The sequence below is a fragment of the Pongo abelii genome, chromosome 4 (assembly GCF_028885655.2).
Source record: "Pongo abelii isolate AG06213 chromosome 4, NHGRI_mPonAbe1-v2.0_pri, whole genome shotgun sequence".
Lineage (NCBI taxonomy): Eukaryota > Metazoa > Chordata > Mammalia > Primates > Hominidae > Pongo > Pongo abelii.
The window spans coordinates 101,003,629-101,011,603 of NC_071989.2; the positions used below are offsets into that span (position 1 = coordinate 101,003,629).

The window sequence follows — 7,975 nt, forward strand, 5'->3', positions numbered from 1 at the left end:
CACTTGTCGAAACAAGGCAAACCAAAAAGAAAGGTCTCGGTACCTAGTACCAGGTTCAGAAGCAACAGTGAAGTCTCCAAGACCAACTGGAGGAAGAAGAATCAGGCGTGCATGATAGGGAAACAATACTGAGCACAATTACCCTGCAAGTTCAATTTCCACTGGGGTCACTCTGTGCCTGTTTATGGAAAATGTATCATACATAATCATCTACAAGCACTGAACTTTCATCAGAGTAGAGATAAGTTCAATATCTGTCTACATTATCATTATTTTTTCCCAAGAACAGTATATTCCACTCATATGAACTGTGTAAAAGAACCTATAAGGTATGAAAGTGCTCTTTCAGAATATGATTGCTGTAGAAGCATCACTGATTTTAATGTATAATGTTTAGGAAAAATGTATTCAATTAGTTTCTCTCTCAACATGTATCATTTTTAAAACAAAAAAAAAGAGGGTAAACAAATGTCATTGAAAGATAGATACTATTAAAATTCTGTTACAAAAATACTTCAATTCCTTTGTTTTTATGTTAAATCCAACTGCAAATCACAAAACCACCTCATCTAAGACCCAAAACAAAATTGTATACCCATATTAATACCCAAAATTTTTGGTAGAAAATTAACACACCATAATGCTTAGGGAAAAATCCTGATATGCCACCATTTGGTTACATTAGTTTTTCCCAATATGTGATGGAGTAGAAATGTGACATTTGATATTATCACTGACGGTTAATTCTGTGAACATTTTAATATTTTTCAGACATCCCAAGATTTATATTTTTCCTTCCTCAAATGAAAGCAAGAATTTAAATACCAAGTCTTTCCTTTCTTTTGAAAAAATAAATGCTATAATATACCTCCCAAGGTTAATCTGTGTCCTTGCACCTCCAGTGAATCTATGGCAAGAATGTTTTTTATTGCTCTGCCATATCTAAAATTGCTTAGTCCATACTCTCTTAGACACATCATTTTTCAAACTCAAACTTCCAAGTTTCATCAGAAAAGAGCACATTACACTAAATGCAAAGCAAATGATTACTAGCTCATATTCTAGGGATATATGCATTCTTTGCCAAACAAGCAAGCCCATGTGTTTTAGTTTGAAGAAAGAATCTTGCAGCAAGCAAGCACTCTTAATATACCATAGACTTTGAATGATTCTTTGGCAAATTGTAAAGTAGTTTGTTCTGGAAATTGTATCAGCCATGGAGCCCCTGCCCTCATCATTTGACTTGTAATGGATATAGTTCCAAATAAATAGTTTACATTCCCAGCCTTGGCTTTTTTAAAATCTCCTATTAATTATCAGCCTATTGCAGTCTGGCTTCTTTCTCCCTACTCCAAATCATGCTAGAAGGAGGGGTAGAAGAAGCCTTTTATGGATAGAATTTGTTACCCCAAAATTCATATGTCGAAGTTCTAACCCCAGTACCTGTGAATGTGACTTTATTTAATAATAGTGTCTGCAGACGATCAAGATAACTGAGGTCATTAGAGTGGGCCTTAATCCAATCTGACTGGTGTCCTTATAAATAGGGGAAATGTGAATGCAGACACAGACATGCATCCAGGGAGGGCACCACAAGGAGATTAAGTCAGAGATCAGAGTGACTTAGCTACAAGCCAAAGAACACCAAAGATCACCAGCAAATCACCAGAAGCCAGGAGAGAGGCATGGAACAGATTCTCCCTCACAGCCCTCAGGAGGAACCAACTCTGCCAACACCTTGATCTCAGACTTCTATCCTCCAGAACTGTGAGACAGTGTCTGTGGTTTAAGCCACCCCATTTGTGGTACTCCATTACAGCAGCCCTAGGCTAATACAAAGCTTCTCTTCTAGAAATGAACATGCCTGGGCTTTGCATCCACCTTTTCACATAGTGAAGGTTTCCCAGAGTTTCATCCTCAGCCTCCTCTCCCCAGGAAACCCCACAGCCTCCATTGTCATCTTGAGGCCAAGTACAGTAGCTGCTCCTTATATGCAGTTTTGCTTTCTAGGGTTTCAGTTACCCATGGCCAACCATGGCCTGGAAATATTAAGATATTTTGAGAGAGAGAGAGAGAGAACATTCACAGAACTTTTATTACAGTATGTTGTTATAATTGTTCTATTTTATTATTCGTTATTATTGTTAATCTCTTATTGTGCCCAATTTATAAATTAAACTTTATCACAGACATATATGTATAGGGAAAAAAACATAGTATGTATAGAGTTCATTACTGTCTTTGGTTTCAGGCGTCCACCAGAGGTCTTGAAACATACCCCCCAAGAATAAGGGGGTACTACTCTATTTCCATATCTCCGTGTCTAGCTCTGGCCTGTCTTCTTTGATTCGAAAATGTATTTGTGACTGCTTGGTCAGTATCTCCAGGTGATTTTCTTGCAAGGATCACAATCAAGTTTACCCCAAGCCTTCTGCTGCTTCTGGGTAAATGGTTATCTCATCAGTTAACAACATCACCAGCCACTCAGTAAACCAAGACAGAAAGGTGAATTATATTTAACTCTTCCTTGTCCTTCAGTCATTGTATCAAGTAGTTCCAATTAAACCTACCTGTGAAAATTTCTTGAATCCATTTCATCCTTTCCAGGCATGCTACTATTTAATACTGTGTTGGTTTGAACACTATTACTTGCTGCAGCTTCTCCATGAGTCTTCTAAAGATTCTGCCTACCACCAAGCAACTCTCTGTGCTTTTTACCAAAGTCATTTTTCTACACAGTGCCTACTATATCTTCCCTATTCAAAACATTTGTTTTTCCACTACATATAAAACCAAGGTGAAACTTCTTATCAAACCACATTAGGTCTTTCAGAATCTGATTTAATCCTGACATTCCAATCTCATCTTCTGCCACATCCCACCTGCGTCCAACCCCATCTGAAGATACAGGAGGACTACACTTCTCTGAACACTTGAAGACACTCACGGCTATGTGACTATTTTTGGCCAATGGCCTGTGACTCATTGCCACATATATCACTTTCATGCCAGAGTATTTAATTGTCAAGATGAATCCACTAGCACTGTCTTTCCTGATACAACAATCGCAGAGGAGGCTCTATGATAATACCAGAGAGAAGGTCCCTGAGACACTTCATGGCGAACAGTTGCTAAAGAGTGAGCAGACTTGCAGCCAACTTTGTATAAATATTAAACTGTAGATATGTTAAGCCACTGAGATACAGGGGAGGTTTGTTGCTGGTACATAAACTAACTTACTTTCTATCTGGTATACCACCCATATCCACCAATTTTTTGTATTCCTATATAATATGCTTTGATTCACATGTTAAAGTGTGTTGGTTTTACATCAAATTGCCACTTGTAAGTGTATTTTGTGGCACTTTCAGCGTAGTGATATAGCATATGCTTTAAGAAATTTTAAAAATAAAAAAATCAAAGACTATTATGCATGCCATAAAGCTCAGTTCAGCTGCTTCTCTTCCCTGAAGGTCATCCTAAATTTCGCCTCCTCCCCAGTTTCTCACACTCATTTTTTTCTGCCTTCTTATAAGAGTTGTTTTTTATCTTTGGTGTTTCACCTTATCTTACGGTTATTTATTCATCTCTTTTCCCTTCAGTCACACATTCTAAAAAAACTGTAAGCTCCTTAAGGTCAGGACCTGTATCTAACACATTCTTTAATCCTCCTAAGCACTTCACACAAAGTGCAAGCCCATTGTCTGTGTTCTTCACGCATTGTCTATGCTCAGTAAATGTGCATTGGATGAGTTCAGTTGTAGAAAGTAATAAGTGGATTTTTTTTAATAAATGCACCACCTCTCTGGGAATCCACAGTGCTCACATTTTGTGTTACGAGCTCATTGTAGAGTGATTGGATGCCTTTTATTGGCTAATGTCTGCCATGTGGTAATGTCTTCATTTGCTGAGTTGATGTTCCAAATCTTACAATTCTTAGTCATAATTATTAGTTTTTCCCCTGAATTTTGTGCTTCATTGAGGTTTTAAAGGGTAAAATTAACCTCCCAGCTTTTCCTCCATAAATTTATAATTTCATTGTGATTTCATTGCTAGATTGGCTTCCATTTCAGAGATTTGTCCAAAGTTTAGGTGATTATGTGTCTGTTGTTTTTCTCTTCTCTCCAATACAGTTATTTCCTTACAATCTAACTTGCTCAACTGCATAGCAATAGATACAGCAACGTGATGTGGAATTCTAAATACTACTTACTTAGAAAAGATAAATCTTAAGGGAAATGAGACATGTTTTTTCACCTGTGTTAAAATTATATGAGAATTTATGAAAATAAAGACTCGTTCCCATAATATTCTTCCCTGCTCTGGCATCTGTTTACCTGGACATAAGTCAACGTTTTCTGTGGAACACAACATTGTAAAATGTACATTAACAAGTTCTTAAGGGATATCATAAGCATAAAATCTGTTTAGCTATTCAACAATATGGAAATTTGATTGTTTAACTTGAACTGGAAATGTATGGCTTCAATTTCACTAAAGTTATATATAATTACATAGATTAAGACATGCATTTGGGAATTTATTACTTCTCAATATTGGTAAAGCTATCGTAGACATTAGACTCATAAACTACATAAATGCTTGTAAATAGAGACCTTGTAAATAGATACATTGTAGGTGAAAAAAATTCATTTAAAGGGTCAGAAAATTATGTCTGGCTGCAAAACTACATTTGAATGTGTCACAGAACTTCTTGAGGCTCTCTGGGAAAAATATTGAAATACTAATTTTTACCTCACTTGCCTCAGTTGCTTGTCCTTTGTAAAAATAATTTGTAAAAGTCTGCCTCCCTGTCCATCTTTGAATCCCTCCAGTCCTAACACCTGGCTCAGCCAGCTACCACTCCTATATGTACCTTTTTCTCAAACTGTGGACCCAGTGAAGCCCTGCAAGGCATAAATGACCCTGGGCCAGTCAGGAGCTCAGCATCAAGCAGATCTTGTTTCAGGTCTTCTAATAAGCAGACTTGCCCTTTTGTTTGTAATAAACACTGTGTCTCATACTTCATGTTAGTAATCTTATTCCATTGCTCCCGAGTCTGCTTTGATTTTTTGCCTATTAAGTGAGCTAGTTGAGTGGTTTTTCAAAGTGGGTCCCACAAAAGCATCAGCAACACATGGAAACTTAAAGAAATGCAAATTCTTAGGCCCCACCCCAGATCTAGTGAATCAGAAACTCTGGGGGTACAGTTCAGTAACAGGTGCTTTAACAAGCTGTCCAGGTGTTTTTGATGAATGTTCAAGTTTGACAACTAGTGGGTCAGTTCTTTGGCTTTAATTCCTCTTATTTCCATGTGCCTCTCTGCTCTCTTCCATCCCATCATCAAGTCCTCACCCTAACAGGGCAAACTTCTTTTGGAAAGTAGAGAGGAAGCAGGAGAGATTTTTATGCCAGATTCAAAAGCATGTGACTTTGGGAAGAGAGACAAAGGTTGAAAAAGGAAGGGTAGTCTGTTTTGTTGTCCAATAATACACTATGGAAAAATGTAGTAAATGCAGCTGTAATAAGTGAAAAAAAAAATTGTTAAGGGAAAGAGATGCTCAAAGTTAGGATGGTACTATCCCTGCCCTGCGTATTTTTAGAGGGACACCAATAAAAAATATACTTACTTTTTTGGTGGCTAGACTGTGTTTCTTTCCATTCAACACCACAGAGATAAATATAGAAACCAAGTTAATATTCAGGTTTTACAAAGAGGCTCCCTGCCCAGTTTAGTGTGTTATGGGACAAGAACAGCATGGGACAAGCAAAAACGAATCAGCAATTTCATTTTCTATCCCTCTGCCTCTCTGAGCTATTGTTTACTCAATTATCCCCACTCCTTTATTCACCCTTCAGCCTCCCTTCTCCATGGTTCCCTCTCCCTCACTATGCAAACCTATGAACATCATCACCGTAGGACAGAAAACCAAACACCGCATGTTCTCACTCATAGGTGGGAATTGAACAATGAGAACACTTGGACACAGGAAGGGGAACATCACACACCGGGGCCTGTCATGGGGTTAGGGGATGGGGAGGGATAGCATTAGGAGATATGCCTAATGTAAATGATGAGTTAATGGGTGCAGCACACCAACATGGCACATGTATACATATGTAACAAACCTGAACGTTGTGCACATGTACCCTAGAACTTAAAATATAATAAAAATATATATATAAATTTTTTTTAAAAAAAGTCTTCTTTAATCATGCAAACACCCCATAGGCACTACCCTAAATATGCTCTTCTGTGTGCCTGCAAGTTTCTGTAACTTGAAAGGAAATTCACTTTCAAAATCTCAGCTTTGCATATCTGTTTATTCCTTGACCCACTGTAACACACAGAAAGTCACAATGGGTCAAGGAATAAACAGAAGTGAACAGAATTCTGCAGAAAGGAACTTCTATCATGTCCATCAATGATCCATTTAGAATATCTAATAGCTGGGGATGCCGCGCGCCGCGTGGAGAACAGAGCTTTAGCCCGCAGAACGCCCATATGTATGCCACCCGCCTCATCCAAATGAGATCCTACCTGGAGAACCGGGCCCAGCAGTACTGGGGCAGTGGAGTGGTAGTGAAGAAGCTGTGTGAGCTGCAGCCCGGGGAGAAGTGCTGTCTGGTGGGCACTTTGTTCAAGTCCATGCCGCTGCAGCCCTCCATCCTGCAGGAGATCAATGAGGAGCACAACCTGCTCCCCCAGCCTCCTCAGAGCAAAGACATCCACCCAGATGACGTGCTGGTCTTGGAAGATGAACTGCAGCATATCAAACTAAAAGGCACCATTGACGTGTCAAAGTTGGTTACAGGGACCATCCTGGCCGTGTTTGGCTCCGTGAGGGACGACGGGAAGTTTCTGGTGGAAGACCACTGCTTTGCTGAACTCGCTCCCCAGAAGCCCGCACCCCTGCTTGACACAGATAGGTTCCTGCTGCTGGTGTCTGGCCTGGGCCTGGGTGGAGGTGGAGGCGAGAGCCTGTTGGGCACCCAGCTGCTAGTGGACGTGGTGACGGCGCAGCTTAGGGACGAAGGAGAGCAGTACAGCGCCGTCCATGTCTCCCGAGTCATCCTTGAAGGCAGCCTCCTCAGCCACAGCACCCAGAGCAGAGATTCTATCAATAAGGCCAAGTACCTCACCAAGAAAACCCAGGCAGCCAGTGTGGAGGCCATGAAGATGCTGGATGAGATCCTCCTGCAGCTGAGCTCCTCAGTGCCCGTGGACGTGATGCCAGGTGAGTTTGATCCCACCAACTACACACTCCCCCAGCAGCCCCTCCACCCCTGCATGTTCCTGCTGGCCACTGCCTAACTCCATGCTCCAGCTAGTCATCAAACCTTACAAGGCCACCATTGATGGAGTCAGATTCCTGGGGACATCAGGACAGAACATGAGTGACATTTTCCGATACAGCAGCATGGAGGATCACTTGGAGATCCTGGAGTGGACCCTGCCGGTCCGTCACATCAGTCCCACAACCCCTGACACCCTAGGTTGTTACCCCTTCTGCAAAACCGACCCGTTCTTCTTCCCAGAGTGCCCGCATGTCTACTTTTGTGGCAGCACCCCCAGCTTTGGCTGTTGGTGACCGTCCCTGACTTAAGTGCCATGTAGACCGCCTGCCTCATGAACCTGCCCAGCCTGGCCTGCCAGCTCATCAGCTTCTCGGGCTTCGGGGCAGAGGACGATGATCTGGGAGGCCTGGGCCTGGGCCTCTGACTCAAAAAGGTGGTTTTGACCAGAGAGGCCCAGATGGAGGCTGTTCGTTCCCTGCAGTGTCGGCATTGTAAATAAATAAAGCCTGAGCACTTGCTGATGCGGAAAAAAAAAAAAAAAAAAAAGAATATCCAATAGTTTTAGCTTTTACCTTACTTGATCTCTCTGGAGTCTAATATTGTTGCTAAATCCTTCACTGAAACACTGTCCTCTCATGGTTTCTAACATGAAACTCTCTTTTTTTTCTTCCTCTGT

General features: G+C 40.9%; 1 pseudogene; it reads left to right on the top strand.

Annotated features, from left to right (window-relative positions):
* Window positions 1-6,415: 6,415 nt before the first annotated feature.
* Window positions 6,416-7,763, top strand: LOC100459378 (DNA polymerase delta subunit 2-like; annotated as a pseudogene).
* The last annotated feature ends 212 nt before the right edge of the window (window positions 7,764-7,975 follow it).